General features: G+C 38.8%; 1 protein-coding gene across 6 annotated transcripts in view; it reads left to right on the forward strand.

The window, feature by feature from the left end:
- The window catches only part of STARD13 (StAR related lipid transfer domain containing 13), a 396,772-nt gene that overhangs the window by 137,632 nt on the left and 237,416 nt on the right, over positions 1-21,724 (forward strand). The window lies entirely within an intron of this gene.

Below are 21,724 nucleotides of genomic sequence, written 5' to 3' on the forward strand. Positions count from 1 at the left end.
GAGACCTTAGTATATTCATTTTTCATTCTTAGCACTTATTAAGTATAGCTCTTAATAAATGCCCAAAGGATGATGTTTAAATTAAATGAAATTGACCACTAAATTCCTTGCTATCACCTCTGCTGTTGTAAAGATTGTCACAGCAAAATGACAAAAGGTGCGAACTCAGACCAAAATGCTTGATTTCAATCCCAGCTCCTCACCAGCTGTGTGACCTTGGGCAAGATACTAAACCATTTTGTCCTTCACCTTGTCATCTTTGAAAAGGGTATGTTAATGTTTCCTACCTTCTAGGGCTGTTATTAAATCTCAGTCTGCAATTTATATCTGTTTCTGCATCTATACTATTTTTATTTTATAGAGTGTTTTTCTCATGCCTTCCCAGTGAGAAAACAGACCATCAGATGAATCAAACAAAGAGAAAACCTCTACCCTTCTAAATTCAGTGAAAAGGCAAATCAGAAATGAGAGTCAGTCATGTCAATAGTGAGTTACCTAAGCAAATCGGAGAGTATAATTTGCATGGTGTAATGACTATAATCTGCCCAATCAAAAGCTGACTGCAAAGTGATTTATTTCCCTCCTTTTAAACATTGTTTACAGCTTTTATTTAAAAATCTGCAACTGTCAGGGGAAAAAATACTATAAGGTATATTTTTATTTTATTTTTTGGCCTCACCACACAGCTTGCAGGATCTTAGTTCCCAGACCAGGGATTGAACAGGGGCCCCAGCAGTGGAAGCACTAACCACTGGACTTCCAGGGAATTCTCTGGGGCATATTTTTAATTTGGGCTACTTTAAAAGTTGCTTTAAAATATGTGTTATCTTATTTGATTCTCGTGGGGACTCTATAAGGAAGACTGATCTAGTTTTATATTTCATCTGGGTGATGGTGCAAGTAAATGACAATTGACATAGCGTATTACTAAGTGTCAAATGTATGTGTCTAATAATAAACACAGGTTTCAGAGAATGGAATTATTCCTTGAGAACCAGAGTAGGGGGTAAAATTATAGTAGAGGATTTAGAGCTTCAGGTGGACCTCAGAAGGTAAGATTTACTTACGTGTCAGGAAGGAGAATGAGCAGAGTTTGGAATGCATTTGGTATGTTTGGGGTAATGAGCTCACCATGTGGCAGCAGTAGAGGCTCAGGCTGGTCCTGGGAGCCAAAGCCAAACCTGGAAGTCTGAGCCAGAGCGGAGAGGGTTTGGAATGCTGTGCTAACCCATGCATGCCTGTGTCCTGAATTTTAAGTGTAACCATTCTCTTCCCTGGGGAATCTACTCCATGAACTATAAGTAGGATAGCCCAGGAAAGTCCAGACACCCCCAGGGTTGTACCTCCAGACACTAAGTAACCCACTGCTCCACCAATCAAAATAAAGCTTTGCACTCAATTGCTTCACTCGACAAATAATAACCACCCCCAGCATTGATCCAGAGCTATAAAAATAGTCATTCAGCCACTGAGAAGTTACCACACATTCCTACCTGAATTGTATTGGCTATTGGGAATGGTTTAATAACAGTACTTTATTCATTTGTTTTTAGATGTGTCATTACTAACTTACCCATTCAATCAATTTCTATTTTCCTCTGTCCCAGTCCAACCACTGTGCATAGGACAAGAAGAAAGCTAAAAAGATACGTGTAGTTTTTTTTCAATTCTGATAGAAATTATCCAGGAATATTGTAGAGTCTTCCTTAAAAGTATCACAAATAGAATGTATTCTTATCCTCTTCAAGCACTGTGTTTGTGACTGTGTGGCGGGGTGGAGTGAGGTGGAGGGGAGTGTACCACAAGAGGTCCGGTGAAAGTGAAAGTGAAAGTCACTCAGTCGTGTCCGACTCTTTGTGACCCTATGGACTATACAGGCCAAAACTACTGGAATTATTAGGCATGGTCTTAGTACTGACAATTCTGGATAGATAAATTAGCTTTTACCTCTCAGAGAAAGCTCAGTATTTTTCACTCAGTATCCTTAGGTTCACACACATACCTCTTACTACCTTCAATCTTTCTTTCCAAATGTCCCTTCATATAAGAAAAAAAGATATAAAGTAAAATTGAATTTTTTACTGGAATATGCCTCTTGTTTGCTACTTTAGATTTTTAAAGCACATAAGTGCCATTTATAATCCATTCTCAGAGTAATCTTGTGAGAAAAATTATGCCCTGGTTATTGATGAGAAGTGAGATGCTTGGAGCTTTGCTTTATCTTGTTCCAAACTTTCAGAAACAACAACTACAAGAAGGTTTTTATTAACAATAAAAAATGGCAGTGAGAAATACATAAATTATATCAACAAATTATCATCTAAGAATAAATTGGCACTTTAAGAATCTCAATACTGCTCTTTCTCATATGCGGAATATCACGTAGCATCTCACTGACTGCCTCCCAGGGCATAGTGCTTTCTTTCCCAAAGCAGACCCTCCCCCTTCCCCACCTTTCTCAGACCTTGTCTCCTTGACCTCTCAGCAACTTTTGATATTGTTACCCAGAGGGCCCTTGACCTCCCTACTTCCCTAGCTTCTGTTATACCTGGAACTTCTTTTACCTCTCTGAATGCTTCTCCATGGGCTCATGGACTCTTCTGTCCATCCTCTCTGTGTAGGCATTATCCACAGTCTCTTCTTTCTCTTTAAGTCTATTTTCAGGGAAGCATCTCACTTACTGTCAAGCTTCATCCCTCCATAAATTTCCATATCTATATCTAAACCTGCATCTACCTCCCTTTCAAATTCTAACCCCTCTTTCTTGATGCTTGATGCTACCCCTGGTGTAAGTCTCAGGGGCACCTTTAACGTGCTCTCTTTCTCTCCCCCACTTTTGGGTTGTGTTGGTCTCCACAAGATCATAAACTCCACGAGGACAGACCTTGTGGGTGTTATCATTTTTACTTAAACTCAAGTATCCTCAGCACTTGGATCAATGCCTGGCACATAGTTGATATTGGGTAAACACTGAACAAATGAATGACTATCACCCAATTTCTACCCACTGCAAACCAGCCTAACTCTCCTTTACATCCTGTTAGTCACCTGCACGTAATGCTATGGTGGTTATATTATTTATTACCCTATCTAGGGCATTTGGCGGAGAAGGCGATGGCACCCCACTCCAGTACTCTTGCCTGGAAAATCCCATGGACGGAGGAGCCTGGTAGGCTGCAGTCCATGGGGTCGCGAAGAGTCAGACACGACTGAGCAACTTCACTTTCACTTTTCACTTTCATGCATTGGAGAAGGAAATGGCAACCTACTCACTGTGTCCTTGCCTGGAGAATCCCAGGGATGGCAGAGCCTGGTAGGCTACCGTCTGTGGGGTTGTACAGAGTCGCACATGACTGAAGTGACTTAGCAGCAGCAGCAGCAGCAGGTCATTTGGGGGCTTCCCTAGTGGCTCAGCTGGTAAAGAGTCCGTCTGCAATGCAGGAGACCTGGGTTCAATCCCTGAGTTGGGAAGATCCCCTGGAGAAGGGAAGGGCTACCCATTCCAGTATTCTGGCCTGGAGAATCCCATAGTCCATGGGTCGCAAAAAGTCGGACACGAATGAGCAACTTTCACTTTCAGGGCATTTTTTGGGTGGAAGTGGCCATTATTAATAATTATTCTGGGATGACAGGCGTAAAGTTGGAATGTCTTGGGGAAACCTGATTGTATGCTTACTGTAGCCATTGGCATTTTAAAACTTTTCCTCCTCATATATTCTTTTGCATGTCAGCCACCAGGTCACACATCTGCCTTTGCACTATCCCCTCACCATGTCTCACCTTTGGCACCTTCACTCCCACTTGCCTGTTTCAGGCTTCACCACATCTAGCCTGGTTACTACTAATAGCCTCTTACTGTACTGTGCTCAGTCATGTCTGGCTCTTTGTGAACCCCCTGGATTGTAGCCTGCCATGCTCCTCTGCCCATGGAATTTTCCAGACAGCATATGGGAATGGGTTGACATTTCCTACTCCAGGGGATCTTCCCAACCCAGGGATCGAACCCATGTCCCTTGAGTCTCTTGCATTGGTAGGCGGATTCTTTACCTCTGCGCCACCTGGGAAGCCCTCTTAGTAGCCTATTAATACTAATAGTTCTGATGGACTCCTAACCTGTCTTCCCAGTGTCTGTCTTTACCCATTCTACCCCCACTACACATTGCTGACAGATAATCTTCCTAAGGAACAGCTCCAATAATAGGACTTCCCTACCTAGAAGAGTTTCATTGGTTTTCCAATAACTCTGAAGTAAGTACAGAAACAGACTTTTAGTTTTCAAAGTCTTCAGCTTTGGACTGATCTACATTTTAGGCATATATACTCAAGACCTGAGCTATCCAAAGCAGCATTGGCATCACCTGGGAGCTTATTAGAAATGAAGAATTTTGGATCCCACCTTTAGATTTATAAAATCAGAATCTACATTTTAGCAAGATTCCCAAGTGATCTGTATACACATTAAAGTTTGAGAAGCACTACTCTGCCCTTTAATCTAACTGGGAAGAATCACAGTTTTAAAACCACACCCCAAGATTTTGGCTTCCATACCTAGTTTATACTGGTCTCTTTTTGTAGACTACCTGCTCCCACCTTCTCCACTCAATGAAATTGTATTAATCTTCCAAAGTAACCTCAACCACTATATACTCCATAAAACCTTCTTGAAACAACTGCTGTCTTTGCACTCTCTGAACATCATAGTATTTAATTTCTACTGTCTTATTATTTCATTTACATTATATTAAAGGTATTCAGATGTTAATTTTATATGCACACTCATTTCCTCACTTATATTGTAAGCTCAATATGGGTACAAACCATTTTTTTTATTGTGGTAAAATATTCACACAAGGACCTACAGTATAGCACAGGGGATTATATTCAATATCTTGTTATAACCTATAATGGAAAATAATTCAAAATATTAATATAAATGTATAACTGAATCACTTTAGTGTACCCTTGAAACTAACACAACATTATAAATTGAATATACTTCAATTTAAAAAATGGTAACATAAAATTTCAGCTATTTTTTGGTGCACAGTTCTGTGGAATTTAAGTGCGTTCACATTGCTGTGCAACCACCACTACTATCTGTCCCCAGGACTTTTTTCATAGTCCCAAACTGAAACTCATACCCATTAAACATTAACCTCTCATTCCCTTCTCCCCTAAAACTCTAGCAACCACCACTCTACTTTCTGTCTCTGAATCTGACAACTTTGAGTACCTCATATAAGTGGAATCATACACTATTTATCCATTTGTTTCTGGCTTATTTCACTCAGCACAATTTCTGTAAGGTTTGTCTGCATTGTAGCATGTGCCAGAATTCCCTTTATTTTAAGGCTGGACAATATCCCATTGTATGTGCAGACCACATCTTGTTTACCTGTTCATTGAATGATAGACACTTTAGTTGCTTCCACTTTTTAGTTATTGTGCATAACACGGCCATGATCATGGGTGTACAAATGTCAGTTCAAGTCCCTGCTTTTAATTCCTTGGAGTGCATACCCAGAAGTAAAATTGCTATGGTAATTTATTTCTTAATTTTAATTTTTTTGAGAAAGTTTTATACTGTTTTCCATAGCAGCCATACCATTTTATTTCCCCACCAGCACTGTACAAGGATTCCAGGTTCTCCATATCCTTGCCAGCACTAGTTATTTCCAGAGATTTTGGCTTTTTTTTTTTAAGATTTATTTATTTAATTTAATTTTGGCTGTGCTGGGTCTTCATTGCTGCACTCAGGCTTTCATCTAGTTGCCACAGGCAGGGGTTTCTCTTGTTAAGGATCATGGGCTCTAGGCATACCAACTTCAGTAGTGAAGGTGCATGGGCTAGTAGTGATGCAGAGGCTTAGTTGCTCCGTGGTATGTGGGATCTTCCTGGACCAGGGATTGAACCTGTGTCTTCTGCATTGGCAGACAGATTCTTAACCATTGGACCACCGGAGAAGCCCCTGGGTTTTGTTTCTAATAATAGCCATTCTAATGGGATGATATGAAATTGTGGTTTCAATATGCATTTCTTGAATGATTGTTGAGCATCTTTTCATATGCTTATTCACCACTGGTGTATAGTTTTGAAGAAATGTCTATTTAAGTCCTTTGAGCATTTTGGGGGCTTCCCAGGTGGCACTATTGGTGAAGAACCTGCCTGCCAACGCAGGAGACATAAGAGACATGGGTTTGATCCTTGTGTCAGGAAGATTCCTTGGAGAAGGGCATGGCAACCCACTCCAGTATTCTTGCCTGGAAAATCCCATGGACAGAGGAGCCTGGCATAGGGTTGCATAGGGTTGCAAGGAGTCAGACATGACTGAAGTGACTTAGCATGCACACACACTCATTTTCAAACCAAGTTTGGTTTTTGTTTTTGTTGTTGAGTCGTAAGAGTTCTTTATATAGTCTGGATATTAACTTCTTATCAGATACACAATTTGCAAATATTTTTCCTGTTCCATAGATTGTCTTTTCACTCAGTTGATAGCGTGAACTATTTTAATATCCCTTCTACAGTGTCTTCAAAGGGTGTTTGATAAATATTCATATTTTTAAACTTAACTCATAAATGATGCTTAATTAATGATGTATCACTGCCCTTAAATTTATGATAAAATGAAACTAAATATAAATTGACTTTGCTTTAAAATCATTTGGGATGAATCCAATGAGATTGATGAACTTCAAATTGTGAACATTTTCAGGTTTCAACTCTATGAGAGTATATAAAGAAAGCTTCATGTTCTGAAAATTTCCCATCATTGTCCTTAAATTTAGAATTTTGACACTTCCATAGGGAGGCTTTGAAAATTAATTACTGTTGTATGACAGGAAACAGATGAGAAATTAGTTGTGAGACAGTCATAGAAAAGTTTCAACTCCTGTCTTTGGGTAGGAGCTGTCCCATGATCAAAGACATTTGGGAATTAGAATGTTACTCTGAAAGAATGAATTTTCAGGGAAGTAAAGGATGTTTATGAAAACTCAGAATGTACCCTGAAGCCTAACTCCTGCTGGTCCTACTGTGATCAGATATGCATCATTGATATGACAAGCTGATGAATATTTGTAGCATGGCAAAGAAAAAAAGAGTGATAGGTTCTGTATTATTTCTGAACTGCATTTACTGGTTTTTTTTTAACTAACAATAGTTCCATTAACAATTCCAGTTCTTTTATTCACTCGCATTCTGGTCTTTCTGCTCTGTGATTCATTTTCAGTTCAAGAACTTTCTACCACAATTGTCTTAAGGCTATAGAGTCATGTTAGTTGTGTACTGCTGGTATCGAGTGCCCTCTGTAGCTTAATGGAAATTCTGATTGTTCCGGTTAGTTCAAATTTGAGAGGATTATGTAAAACCCCATTGAGTAACTAGCGGGGCATCCCAACAAAGGGTTACTTGATATTTTACAATAAAAGGTCAGACAAGAGAAGGTCATTTAAGAAGGCATAAGAGGTTGCCTTCCTGGGGTCATTTTTATTCTAAATTATGAAACAGCTTCAAAGGCATGAGTCAAGCACTTAGTATTCCTGGTGCAAAACATAAGGACAGAGTAACTATAGTTCAATGACAACTAGATTAACATAAGTAAGAACTAATAATGGTCCATTCATGCATGTAAGTAGGATCTTGAAAGAGTATGTGTGGGTAGTTAAAGAGGGTCATACTTAGCCTTTCATTATAACTCTCTATTTACTGTATTTGCTAAACCCCTGACTTTATGATAAACGATCCAATTTGGGAAGAACTTTTTGTGCCCTTTCAGATATATAAAGGTTACATAATTTCCTCTGACTGTTTACATTTAGTGCTTAACCCCACCCCACCCGCACTACTGTTGATTTGTTCACTAACCCGTGTTTTTAACTGATTTATCTGACTGTTTACATTAAAAGGAATAGAGGGTTAGATCAGGAAATCTGTGGACTTTCCCTCTTCTGATAGGTTTGTCTTAAGCCTCAAATGTGGCAGGTGTTCCTACAAGATCTATTGTTTTAAGTCCATTTATCTGAGCCTTAGTTGGAATTGAAACAGAAGTGAACTTTATGAGTACTTTTCTTAGTTTCACTTCTGGAATAAAAGCAATATGGTATTATATAAAACCCTTTAATTGCAATGGGGGAGTTCATATGTTGGGTATCAAACATTTACCTGAAATTGCACGATTTTAGAAGAGAGATTTCAGAGGATATCTGTTCTGTTTCTCTCACTTCACAAATGCGGAAACAAATGCGAAGTGCTGAGGTTAAGGGGCCAACCTAAAATGGCATGGCTCTCAACAGCAGCGCCGGGATGAGACTCAGGCCAGGCAGCACTTCAGTTCAGTGTCCTTATTATTATTGCATGTGGCCTTCCTTCAGTTGATCCTTTTGATAACCACTATATTCCTCAATGCTTGCCTTTTTAATCGAAGCAAACCATGCATAGTGTTGGAGTCTACATGCTGTTCCTTTATTAAATATTGAAATTTTCCTTATCCTAACTTTAATATTGAAAGAAGAATGCTAAAAATAGCGAATATATTTGACAAGGTTACAAAATGCTACCTAGTGTGACATTCTCCATGACATCAGTCTGAAATATGTAATGGTCACTGTCTACATACACAGACTCAAGGAGGGAACACTTTCTTAATAGTTCTTCAGAGAGGTGTAGTGTTTCACAGATGTTTAAGCAAAGCTTATACAGAAAGAAAAAAAAAACAGAACTGACCTTTCTACAGTATGTGATGCCAGTGAAGGTGAAGACAGATAAGACTTAGTGTTACAAAATTTCTCTTTGCTCAGATGATGGAAGTACTGACTGACGTTAAAGGCGAGAACTGACAGATAATGAAATTCTTCCTATTGACAAAGAGCAACTATATGAAATCTGTTAGCACATCTTCCAACCATTCATTTAAAAGTGGTGCAAATTGGTCCTAAACCTTTTGAGAGATTTTTAAAGGAAATTAATTATTCCTTAATATTCTTAGTAATTTCTTAATGCTATCTAATAATTGCATTCCTCATGTGAATGCTACACACAACTCCAAGAAATCTATTAAATTATAACTAAACACTAAGATAAATCCTAGGATATTAAAAACAGTCCTATCAGATATTCACTGTATATTAATTTCTTATTGCTGAAACTATTTATAGTGTGAAAAATGTTGTTTCTTACTGCCCAAATCCAGCTAAGAATGAGAACGGTATGGTGAAAATGAAATTCAACTTAAGTGGTATTAGCAGAATTTGGCTGTATATTAATTTCTTGCTGTCCTTCTGAAACTGTGTTATGCAAACCATTGTTCCCTATTCCCCAAAACCCAGCTAAGAATGAGAAAATAGCAAACTCAGCAAAAGTAGCTTGTAAAATACTAAAATGTATTTCCTCTTCCAGGAGGGTCAGAGTGGTAAGTATAATTATCTGTAATCAATTAATTTGAAAGCACTCATTGTAACTGACAATTACATGTGCCCAGGCCCTGTTCTAAATGCTTTGTAAATATGACCTTATTTAATTGATACTATAGTCCTGTGAGGTAGAGAAATTATTATCCCCATTTTACAGATGAGAAAGCAGAGATGCAGAGAAGCTGTAACTTGTTCTATAAGTGGCTGAACTAGATTGAAAAAGACAAAGGCTGTTACCTTAAATACAGGCCATGAATAATACGATTATGCACTTTATCCTGTAACTTATATCCATTTCTAGTAAGCTGAGGTCATGATCGTTTATCTTTAGAATATAAAGATCACAAGCTTCTGGAAAAATTAAAAGATTATGAATCCACTGATATCTCTTGAATTACTGAATGTTTACTAGTTCGATCCCTGGATTGGGAAGATCTCCTGGAGTAGGAAATGGCACGCCACTTCAGTATTCCTGCCTGGAAAATACCATGGGCTGAGAAGCCTGGCAGACTACAGTCCATGGGGTCACAAAGAGTCGGACATGACTGGGCAACTGAGCACACATGTTTATATTTTATATATTATTCATATACTATTTATATTATATTTTATTATTATATTATTATAAAATATTGTTTTATATTATCAAATATATTGGTTAATATTTACCAAGCCTAGTGATTCTTTATTCCATTAATGATAAATGGTTCCCAAAACAAGAGAGATTTTTCTTCCAACTGCCTTCAAAATAAACTTCACCTAATATATTATGTATGTCTATGTCAATGAACAAAGACAGAATTCTTTAAACAAAGAGAAAGTGAACTTTTAGATACTTCTTTGTTTACAAGCCTAAAACAAATGGTAGTTGATCAGAAGACAAATATGTACTCAGTAAAGATGGTCTCAAGTTGATTTTTTATTTTTTTGCCTTGAACCACTAGATTTGTTTCCAGATCATTAACTTTGCTCAGGACAGATAAATAAGTATCCATTAGAAAAGGTTTTTTATTAACATACACATCTTTTTGGAATGGGTGTTATATATATGTAGGATTTCATCTGTTTCAGCACAGAAAGACAACCACAAAGACACCTGCTAAATACTTCAATGCTTTGAGAAGCTGAGAATCACAAGTGGGAGAAAGTACTTATGAAATTGTGTCTGGGTCACGCTGATGGGGCTAAACAGAGACAAGAATATTATCTCATTGCCAGCTAAAATACAGAACAATACAAATACAGATAATGCATGGGACATACTTCTAGTAAAAATTACTTGCTGTTTATCTGAAATTCAAACTTAACTGGACACCTTGCACTTTTATTTTCTAAATCTGGCACCCTCACTCACTTCTGAAGCCTGCCCCTGGTGGTCCCAAGGTCTTGGTCAGAGATTCCAATAGGGGATGTTTGTGGTGATGGGAAGGGGCAGACTGTGATGGGATCTCTAGCAATGAATACTGGGGGGGGCCTCCCAGGAGGTCCCCTACTTGGAACCTCGAAGACACTCTGAATGTTGGACTCACTCCTCACGATGCCTCTTCTGGCTCTGGTCTTGGTCGACTACCCTCATGTCCACAGCCACCACCTCATTTCTGTCCAAGACATAAACTCATTCTCATTCTCAGAGCTCTCCTAATCCACACTCTTATTTAAGACCCTCCATAGCACAGGGTCTTTTGCACTTAATATTGCTTTTTCCAGAGCCAAGCACATAGCCCAGAACATACTGCTGCTGCTGCTGCCGCTAAGTCACTTCAGTCGTGTCCGACTCTGTGCGACCCCGTAGACGGCAGCCCACCAGGCTCCGCCGTCCCTGGGATTCTCCAGGCAAGAACACTGGAGTGGGTTGCCAAAAGGGCTAATAAAATGTTTAGCCCTCTAATGACTCAGATGGTAAAGAATCTGCCTGCAATGTGGGAGGCCTGAGTTCTATCCCTGGGTTGGGAAGATCCCCTGGAGGAGAGCAGGGCAACCCACTCCAGTATTATTGCCTGGAGAATTCCCATGGACAGAGGAACCTGGCAGGCTACAGTCCATGGGGTCTCAAAAAGTAGGATACGACTGAGCGACTAAGCACACACAATAAAATGTTTACTAAACTTGAAGCTTACAAAGATTTTTGTTGTTTTCCTGCTAATTAATAGTAAGCAGGAAACAGGAATAAATTGTTCCCTCCTAAACTCTCATTATTACTCCTTGTTTTCAAAGCCAATAATAGGGACAGACTGTTGCATCATGGACCCCGCCTGAGGTCTGTTATTCAGGATGTAGTCAATGAGTACTTGTTGAGTGACTGAATGACTTGTTGAGTGACTAATTATAATATTTGAATACAAAGAGGCCATTAGATTTGTCTACATTTTTTACAAATACCACTTAATTGAAGGAGTCTTTCTGTATTATAGGAGCTAGGCCAGGATGTGAGATGGAGACTGGTTAGATGTTACTTGGCCCAGGATGCATTGGGGAGAAGATCTGGCAGAGGGGTGCCTTAAGGAAGTGGGGAAAGGGATTACTCACAGGGTTTACTCCCCTAAGATAAGAAGTGTTTGAAGTCCAGGGAGAGACTGGGGACATAAGCAATACCAAACAGCAGTGATGGAAGGAGGAAGGGGAAGGAAATCACAAGCCCTGTTATCAGGAGGGGGAGGAGAGTTCTTACAGCTACTGGGCCCTTTGGGCACTTTTCCCAAATGGTTATATATCTGAAAATAACAGATCTTTGTTGATATGCATTCGTTAGGAACTACCCACAGTGTGAGAGATTACTAAATTATGAAATTCACATAGCATACAACAAACCTTCTTAAATATAGTTCAATTTGAAATACTTATCACATCCCACTAAAATGTTTAATACTGACAGGGAAAAAAATCCTGTGAGTTCCAATTGAGTCTTTCACCAAATCATTGTGAATTGACTTCCATTGCACAATAAGGTAAAAGTATATTAGATACATTGCTGGCTGCTATTTCACCATGATATGTTCTTCCCACCAAGAAGAAAGCAGAAATAGGACAGGTTAAAGTAAGTTAGTAAATTTAAGAATACAGCACTCAAGATTTAAGCAAATGCATATTAAGACATAAAGAATAGTTTTTAATATTGGAAGCAAGATTTATTATTGCTTTTACTAGTTTAAAACATTTTTTGTCCTTTTTATTTTTTAAGAGTTATTAGGACACGACTGAGCAACTTCACTTTTGCTTTTCCCTTTCATGCATGGGAGAAGGAAATGGTAACCCACTCCAGTGTTCTTCCTGGAGAATCCCAGGGATGGCGGAGCCTGGGGGCTGCCGTCTAAGGGGTCGCACAGAGTCGGACCCGACTGAAGTGACTTAGCAGCAGCAGCAGCACCACTGGGAAGAAATAATTTTAACTTTTTTGTTTGTTGTTTATTGTAGTTAACCAGATCACAGCTATCTTGACTGAATTTAATTGAAGCCAGTTTGTATGTGGTGTTGATAAACTGTTTAAGGCAGAGAACTGTCTTCAGGTTTCAAAACTCAGCTTGGTATTATTACCCATATATCTTCTTTATTAGAAATAAATTAAAAGAGGATCTGGAAACATTATTTTTTATGTCTAACATTCATTTTGTAAAAGAAAAATAGTAAAAAATTAAGTGATTTGGACAATGATATAGTGCATCTCTGATCTGTTGAAAATTCTACATTTCCATTTTTCTTGATATATTTATCTGCATAGTGGCAGAGGATGATGAGTGTTCATGCTGTTAATGTTGTCATTAATCATTTAGCTATATATTTATTTTAATGTATTTTTAAAGCAAACTTGGACTACTAGATAGCTATACAATATTCTTTTACAGGACATGGATAGCTCCTGTCCTAACTGCTGAAGGTCCCTTATAACAAATAAACATTTAGCTTGAATACAAAAGGTTCGCTTTCATAATAGTTCATCTTTGAACCCCCAGCAATAAGCTCCTTTCACTAAATGTTGATATAGTATTCGGCCTATCAAATGAAATCAGTGTTTAATGCTTATGAAGGGCATAGAACAGTGCAAATGTGCTGTTTTATAAGGCATTAATCCAGAGAGCCAATAATATGTACAGTGAAGTTTATCTTGACAGGTAAATCAACTCATTGCTAAGTGAAAAAGCCAGACAATACTATCTTTGTTGTTGAACTGCAGGTGTTTGAAAAGCTAAGCGAAGTAAGAAAAAACCTAACAGCGTCATATGGCAAGAATGAACGGTGGTGAAGGAAGGGAAACTTGGTTAGATGGTTTAGGCAGGTGCTTAGGAAATTTAAAGGAGAAAATAGAAACCTAAAATCAAAAGCAGGTGCCTTGTTAGGTTTTTATGACCTTACAGAAATAATAACAGAACTAAGGTTAGGATCACAGACATTAAAATAGTTATTTCTAAGAAATCTTGTTTTGGAAGAATGAAGTAAAGTTTTGGAGATAACTCTGCTCTAAGAATTCACTGTATCCTGTAAATCTGTAAATCCTGTAAATCTGAAAACAAACATATTTATCAGTCTTAGAAGTATTTATTAAATCTCTCCAGTATCTGTGGCAGGGTACTATCCTTTATCCTGTCTTTTTTAAGATAACTATGATGTAATCTTAGGAAATATTATTTACAAGTATTTTTAATAATCATAGCCAAGGGAGACTCAAGAGATGCAGATTCAATTCCTGGGTCAGGAAGATCACCCTGAAGGAGGAAATGGCAACCCACTCCAGTATTCTTGCCTAGAAAATCCCATGGACAGAGGAGCCTCTTGGGTCACAGGTCATGGGGTCACAAAGAGTCGGACACAACTGAGTACACACGCATGACGCACGTATGCATATAAAGTATACGTACACTTGCTTACTGAATGAATTTACACTATTTTGTGTCTACGATGCTATACACGGGGATAAAAGCCATAGAACCTTATGATACACATCTCCAACTAATAGTCTTAAGAAAACATTTGCTTAAGATAAAATAATCTATAGATGAATTGTATGCTGCTGCTGCTGCTGCTACTGCTAAGTCACTTCAGTCATGTCCGACTCTGTGCGACCCCATAGATGGCAGCCCACCAGGCTCTGCCATCCCTGGGATTCTCGAGGCAAGAACACTGGAGTGGGTTGCCATTTCCTTCTCCAATGCATGAAAGTGAAAAGTGAAAGTGAAGTCACTCAGTCGTGTCTGACTCTTCCCAACCCCATGGACTGCAGCTTACCAGGCTCCTCTGTCCATGGGATTTTCCAGGCAAGAGTACTGGAGTAGGTTGCCATTGCCTTCTCCGTGAATTGTATGGTATACCATTAATATCTTAATAAAAGTGTTATTTAAGAACATGAAAGTGGCTAAAATAACACAAAGCCATTAAAGAGAAATTAGGAAAATAATAAGATTTGTGAACAGGGATAATAAATGTCTCAAGTGAAATTTATTATGTTTACGAGTTATACCAAGAAAAGTATAATGAGTAAAGAGAAGATAGAGCAAAATGCTTTCCTGGTAAGACATTTGACCTTCAGTGAATTATAGTTCATAAGCAAGGGTTCCAGAGAACACAATTTATTCTTCAAGATATTGAAAGTCGAGGGATTGCATTTTGTATCCAGCTCTCCCATGATTTATCTACAAAACCCCTTGATGAAATATGTGACATTTCATCTGCTGGAAAATCCTGGGTTTACTTTTGGCTGCATCACGTAAGGGTCAAGTTGGGGGGAGTCTCCAACCTTGCCACCCTACCTTCACTTCCTTGGCAGGGCTCCCATCTCCAGCCGCAAGTGCTGTCGTCCAGCATGTGGAACCGTTCTAATGCAGTTTCACAATGTCACAATGGAGTGAAATGCCAGACACCGGCTGTATATGGTTGGTGGGCATCAAGAGTGTAGGTTTATATTGTTCAGTGTCCCTTGCCCAATTTGAAGCCTCTGAACAATCCTTTCCAGCACCTCTGTTTCTCAAATCCCGTTACACTCTAGATTTCTCTATTAGAATCCTTTGAGGCTCTAGAGTTTTGTTTGCAACAACACCCAGACCCTCTTCCATTCCTATCAGTCCCCCTCTTCACTTTGCAGGGAACTCAGTTTCTTTCCTGCTTGAGGCTCAGTTGAACCTAAATCAGTTTGTTTTGTAATCGCTCAACGCTTATGTGGAAGGTGCGTAACTGGTTCTTATTCTAGCGTTTTTACCTCTTGCAGTTGCTTCTCTCCAAATTTAATCCCAGAAGCTTCTCTTTCTGCCCAACACTTTGGTGTGTTTTACTGGAGTCCCTTTTTGTTTCTCTGGTTTCATTTAACTTCTGTCCTTCTGATCTTATCCATACTCTATAGCTTCTTTCTTTTTCTTAACCATTATCCTATTCTCCTTTAAAACCGTGTATGCTTTATCAATCAAAATGTTGTCTTTTTTCCTAGATAGGATATGGTTTTTCTTTTTTTTATTTTTCAATATTGTAGTCCTATTCAGAGAGCCACATGTTTGCCTTGCATGTTAACTTTACAGAACACTCTTACCTATTAAGGATAATCCAATTCATTTCTATTGTATATTTATGATACTGATGACTGCAATTGAATTTTAACTGAGAAAACTTTAGACTCCAACCCTAGTTTGAGTGGAAAGAGGACATTATTTTATGACAAAATTAGTCTCCTCAAATGTAAAATTCAAATTTGGGAGGAAAAAAATCCTAAGTAATTAATCAGCTTGATTAAATGTTCTAAATGGTTAATAACATCTACCTATAGTATTATTAAATGTCCTGTCAGTCTTGGTTCTTTTATCAGCTGTGACTTGGTACCTGTGTGTGCATATTTATCAATTTCTATCTTTTTTAATGGATTAATGCTAAACATTTCAACATTTCAGTGGATAACACATGGGCACACCTAGTTTCCCTGTCCACTTTATAACCCCAATTTCCAATTTGTATTCATTCAATAAATATACATTGTGCACTTACCATGTATTGGGCACTATATTCCACTGGGGATACAGATATTAAAAGCTTACCTCCTACTTTCAAGGGGTTCACAATCTAATGGGGGCATGAAATTGTTACTCCGTGGAGCTCAGTGTGTCCCGGCAGAGGAAGTAGTGCAAAGGCCCTGAGGCCAGAGAATGTATGCATTCAAGGAGCTGCCAGTTTCTCTATTTTCTCTGTGAAGCATCAGAAGAGTGTTTACATTAAGGTGAGAAGGAAGAAAGTGTTCATGGATTATGTGAGGTACCTAGAAGAGGCAAATTCACAGAGACAGAAAGAAGAATAGAGGACGAGGGGGTGGGGACAGAGAGGGCAAAGAAGAGTACAGGGCTTTTATTGGAGATGAAAAAAATATTAGGTAGATAGTAGTGATGCTTATACAACACTGCAAATGCATTTAATACCACTGAAGTGTACACTTATGAAGAGTTAAATGATACATATTATATATTATGTATATTTTATCACAATAATGAAAAAAAAAATTTTAAGTGTGCCTGGGCCTTGAGGAGAGTGGTGGTATGGTGAGACAGTCACAGTGGACAACAAGAACAAGACTCAGCTAGAGACACGGTGAAAATTTCAGGCGTTTACTAGTCTACATCAGGAAGATATTAAACATAGTCGAAGATATTGATTGGAGCTTACAGCTAACACTAAATATTGCTTCCACAAAAGTTCAATGAAGTTTTAATTAGTTAGTGGGACAAGCACAGATTGGTGACTGTGAGCTCAGGACCCAAAATGAATGCCAGCTTCTCTAGATCTTTTGGTAACAGTTTTTTTTTTTTTTTAATGAATAAATAAATAATATGAGATTTCATTTCAGACTCTCTATCAACAAGACTCTGAAATGTAGCCTGAAGGGAGCATAGAAGGAACAGTTGCTATATCTCATCTCTCCTGGCGAGGGAATGTGCAGGGGGAGAGGCCCATGAGCTCTTCACCCTTCTGTTATTCGGGGGGTGGGGTCGGGGTGGGGGGGTGGCAGTGGGTCATAGCAACCAAGGCAGTTTCTTACAGAATAGCTGAGAAACATGAGATAATGTATTGTGACCATAGGCTCCTGGCAAAGGATTGCTGGCTTGGGACAGTTAGAAATCAGACTTTTTTTTTTCTAAAACAAGGCTCTGACAACAAAATACTGAAGTAAACAGTAGACTGCACTTCTCCATTCTTAGGCATGAGAAGTGATGGCACAGATGAGTTGAACATGGGAGGAGAAGTGGAAAAGATAAAAATTAAAGAGAATTCAGAAATACTGGCTTCATATGTACAGGAAGATAGGTGGCAGGACCTGCTTATTACTTGTGGTTGGGGTGATAATGGTGACAGGTCTTGATGATACAGCATTAGGAGGAGAAAGAGAAAGAAATTTTTCCCCATTTGCCAAAGTTGTTGACAGTATTGTTTGTAATTTCAGAAATTTGAAAGAAAGTGTCCAAAATTATGCAAGTTTGAAATTAAATTATGCTATGTCTATCCAACAAAATTCTATATATTCATTTAAGTCTATATTTCAAAAGACAAAAATAAATTGGGAAAATGCTCCCAATATAATGCTAAATGAGAAAATTTTCAAAATTTGGTATAAAAGTTATTCTAATTTTTTATGTGTTCTTAAGAGAAAACTGAAAAGGAAAATTTATAACTGTCTCGTAATATTACAAATATTTTTAATGTTTCTAATTATACTTTTCTATGTTTAAAAATCTATAACCATCAATATGGATTCAGTTCAGTTCAGTCGCTCAGTCGTGTCCAACTCTTTACGACCCCATGGACTGCAGCACACCAGGCTTCCCTGTCCATTACCAACTCCTGGAGCTTGCTCAGACTCATATCCATCGAGTTGGTGATGCCATCCAACCATCTTATCCTCTGTCGTCCCCTTCGCCTCCTGCCTTCAATCTTTCCCAGCATCAGGGTCTTTTTCAATGAGTCAGTTCTCCCCATCAGGTGGCCAAAGTATTGGAGTTTCAGCTTCAGCATCAGTCCTTCCAATGAATATTCAGGCCTAATTTCAACACATATTGCTTAAAATTAATAAACTTTATGTAAATAGAGTGATAATGATGCCACAAGCATAATTAAGATTTGTATTTATACTAAGGAGCAGACTCTAGTAATAACCAGCCATCCAAAACTATAATGTTAAATTCATTTAGTGAGTAAATGAGCCTTTATGTGCTGTTCACTAGAAAAGGTGCAAGAGATTCAGAAATAAAAGTATCAGTCCCCCTGTAGAAACTCGGGACTAGTGGGGAGGCTGTGAGCAAAGTGGACAGTTGCCCCCCTACAGTGCTCTGTGATGTGTGCTTCTCTGGAGATGGGTCCAAGGTGCTGTAGGAACACAGGAGAGGAGGAACATTCACCCACCAGGATTCATGGAAGGCTTCCAGGAGGAGGTGACATCTGAGTTGACTCTTAAAGGTTAAGTGAAGAAAAAAACCAGAAGAAAGGTGTTCAAGCAGAAGGACAGTTCTATGTATAAAGACATAGAACTGAGTGAGAGCAGTAGCTTTCTAATGTGAAGCTCATTATGCTGAAATTCAGTGGGGGAAAGAAGAAAACCTGAACTATGGGGATGGAGAGACAGAGAAAGATGGAAGGTTCAGAATGTCTTCTAGATTCTCTCTTGTCTCTTGGACACAAGACGGATGGGTGGTAGCATCACTTTGCTAACATAGGACATAGCGTCAGAAGCGTAGGTTTAGAGGTAAATTTTCAGGAATATCCATTAGCAAGGTAAACGATATATAGCATCAGAGAAAAATCACTCATTTATTCTGCAAGTTTTTACTAAGCACAACTCTCAAGGAGTGATCTAGATGCTGAGGACACACTGCTGAATCAGAGAGATCTAACATTGCTCAAGATATGCCTGTAAACAAACAAACAGAAAAATGTCCAGAGGAACCAGAGATCACATTGCTAGGCTTCAACAGTACGTGAACCAAGAACTTCCAGATGTTACAAGTTGGGTTTCAAAGATGCAGAGGAACCAGAGAGCAAATTGCCAAATTTACTGGATCATGGAGAAAGTAAAGGAGTTCCAGAAAGACATCTACTTCTGCTTCATTGACTGCACTAAAATCTTTGACTTTGTGTATTTGTCTTGATCAAAACAAACTGTGGGAAATTCTTAAAGGGATGGGAGTACCATACCACCTTATCCATCTCCTGAGAAACCTGTGCGTGGGTCAAGAAGCCAGTTAGAATTGGACGTGGAAAAATGGACTGGTTCAAAATTGGGAAAGGAGTATGACAAGGCCGTATATTGTCACCCTGCTTATTTAACTTACGTGCAGAGTACATCATGCGAAATGCCAGGTTGGATGAATCACAAACTGGAATTAAAATTTCTGGGAGAAATATCAATAACCTCAGATATTCAGTTGACATAAGAGCCTCTTGATTAGGGTGAAAAAGGAGAGTGAAAAAGCTGGCTTAAAACTCAACATTCAAAAAACTAAGATCATGCATCTGCCCCCATCACTTCTTGGCAAACAGAAGGGGAAAAAGTAGCAGCAGTAACAGATTTTATTTCTTGTGCTCCAGAATCACTGGATAGTGACTGCAGCCTTGAAATTAAAAGATGCCTGCTCCTTGGAAGGAAAGCTATGACACACCTAGACAGTGTATTAAAAAGCAGAGAATTTTTAATCACTTTGCCAACAAAGGTCCATATTAGTCAAAGATATGATTTTTCCATGCAGATGTATGGATGTGAGAGTTGGACCATAAAGAAGACAGAGTGCTGAAGAACTGATGCTTTCAAACTGTGGTGCAGGAGAAGACTCTTGAGACTTCCTTGGACTTCAAGGAGATCCAACCAGTCCATCCTAAAGGAAATCAGTCCTGAACATTCATTGGAAGGACTGACGCTGAAGCTGAAGCTCCAATACTTTGGCCACCTGATGTGAAGAACTGACTCATTGGAAAAGACCCTGGTGCTGGGAAAGGTTGAAGGCAGGAGGTGAAGGGGACAACAGAGGATGAGATGGTTGGATGGCATCACCAACTCAATGGACATGAGTTTGAGCAAGCTCCAGAAGATGGTGAAGAACAGGAGAGCCTGGTGTGCTGCAGTCAATGGGGTAACAAAGAGCTGGACACAACAGCGACTGAACAACAATAACGACAGGGATAAGGATTTGCCTGATTTCTTTTCTGCAAAGTAGGTGGTATTGTCATCTGCTCAAAATGAACACTCCAGGAGGCAGGGTAATCTTTAAGGTTCAGCTTTGAAGTAGTACTCCTGGAAAATGGGAGTGGATACTAAGGACCTGTATAACGGTCTCCAAGTAGCCCCACTGAGTTCAGAAAGCTTGCATTTGTGGCTGCTGCATCTGCACAGTGGTAAGCTTCCCTCTAGCAGGGCCAGCAGCTGGGCAGTCAGGGAACTGGGTTGTGCTATGTAGCACCTGTTCTGTTCTGGGGAAGATCCCTCTAGTCTTTCATTTGGCTTCTGTTGGACAGTCCTGAATTCACGGCCCCTTCAACAGACAGAGCTAAACAAATCTGCAAGGCCAGAATTTATCTTCAAATTAGTCACTTAAAGAAAACCTCTAATCTATAACGTCTGAATATAAAATATGTATTAAAGTAGAAAGTATCAATAGGTAGAGGCCCAGGATCTTTAGAGCTAAATGATCAGTGAAATGGCTGGAATGTTCCTTGTACTGTTTTATTCCCGTGCATATAATATAACAACAACTGCCTCTGTCTGATTCAATTAGAGATCCTTTTTTAAAAGTTAAATACACAGCTTCCCTGGGAACATAATTGTGAAACGTTTTGTCATTATACTGTACAGCAGTCACTTTAAGATAACACAAATCTTGCTTCTTGCTGAGCATTTCCTTACTACTACATGCAAACAAAACAGAGGATGTAATCAAAAGGGTATTTGGCATGGGTCCAGAAAGCAATGTGAATTAGTCTACAACTGGCCGCCATAGTTTCAAGTCTGTTTCTGATCCATGACTTATTGCTTCATAGCTGATCATTTCAAAGGTTTACTAGGATGGCACAGAAAATCTCAGCCACTACCTTCTGGCTCATTCAAAAGTATTTCACTCGAGAACATTTTTGAATATTTAAAATAAGAGAGTATAAGACAATAAAAATGGTTTTTAACATCATTTCTCCCCCCATTTTCTACCAACAATATAAACCAGTGGAGGGAATATTTACTAAAAGTATAGAATTGCAGATGGAATTCTTTAGGAAGCTGTTAATTTCTACTCCTTAAGTCAATAGCAATTTATGTAATAGAGAGAGGATTAGATAGTTTAATTTTCAGACTTCTCATGGAGCATCTGAATTAAAAA

Source organism: Giraffa tippelskirchi, chromosome 12 (assembly GCF_054371585.1).
Source record: "Giraffa tippelskirchi isolate mGirTip1 chromosome 12, T2T-mGirTip1v1.2.pri, whole genome shotgun sequence".
NCBI classification, from domain to species: Eukaryota; Metazoa; Chordata; class Mammalia; order Artiodactyla; family Giraffidae; genus Giraffa; species Giraffa tippelskirchi.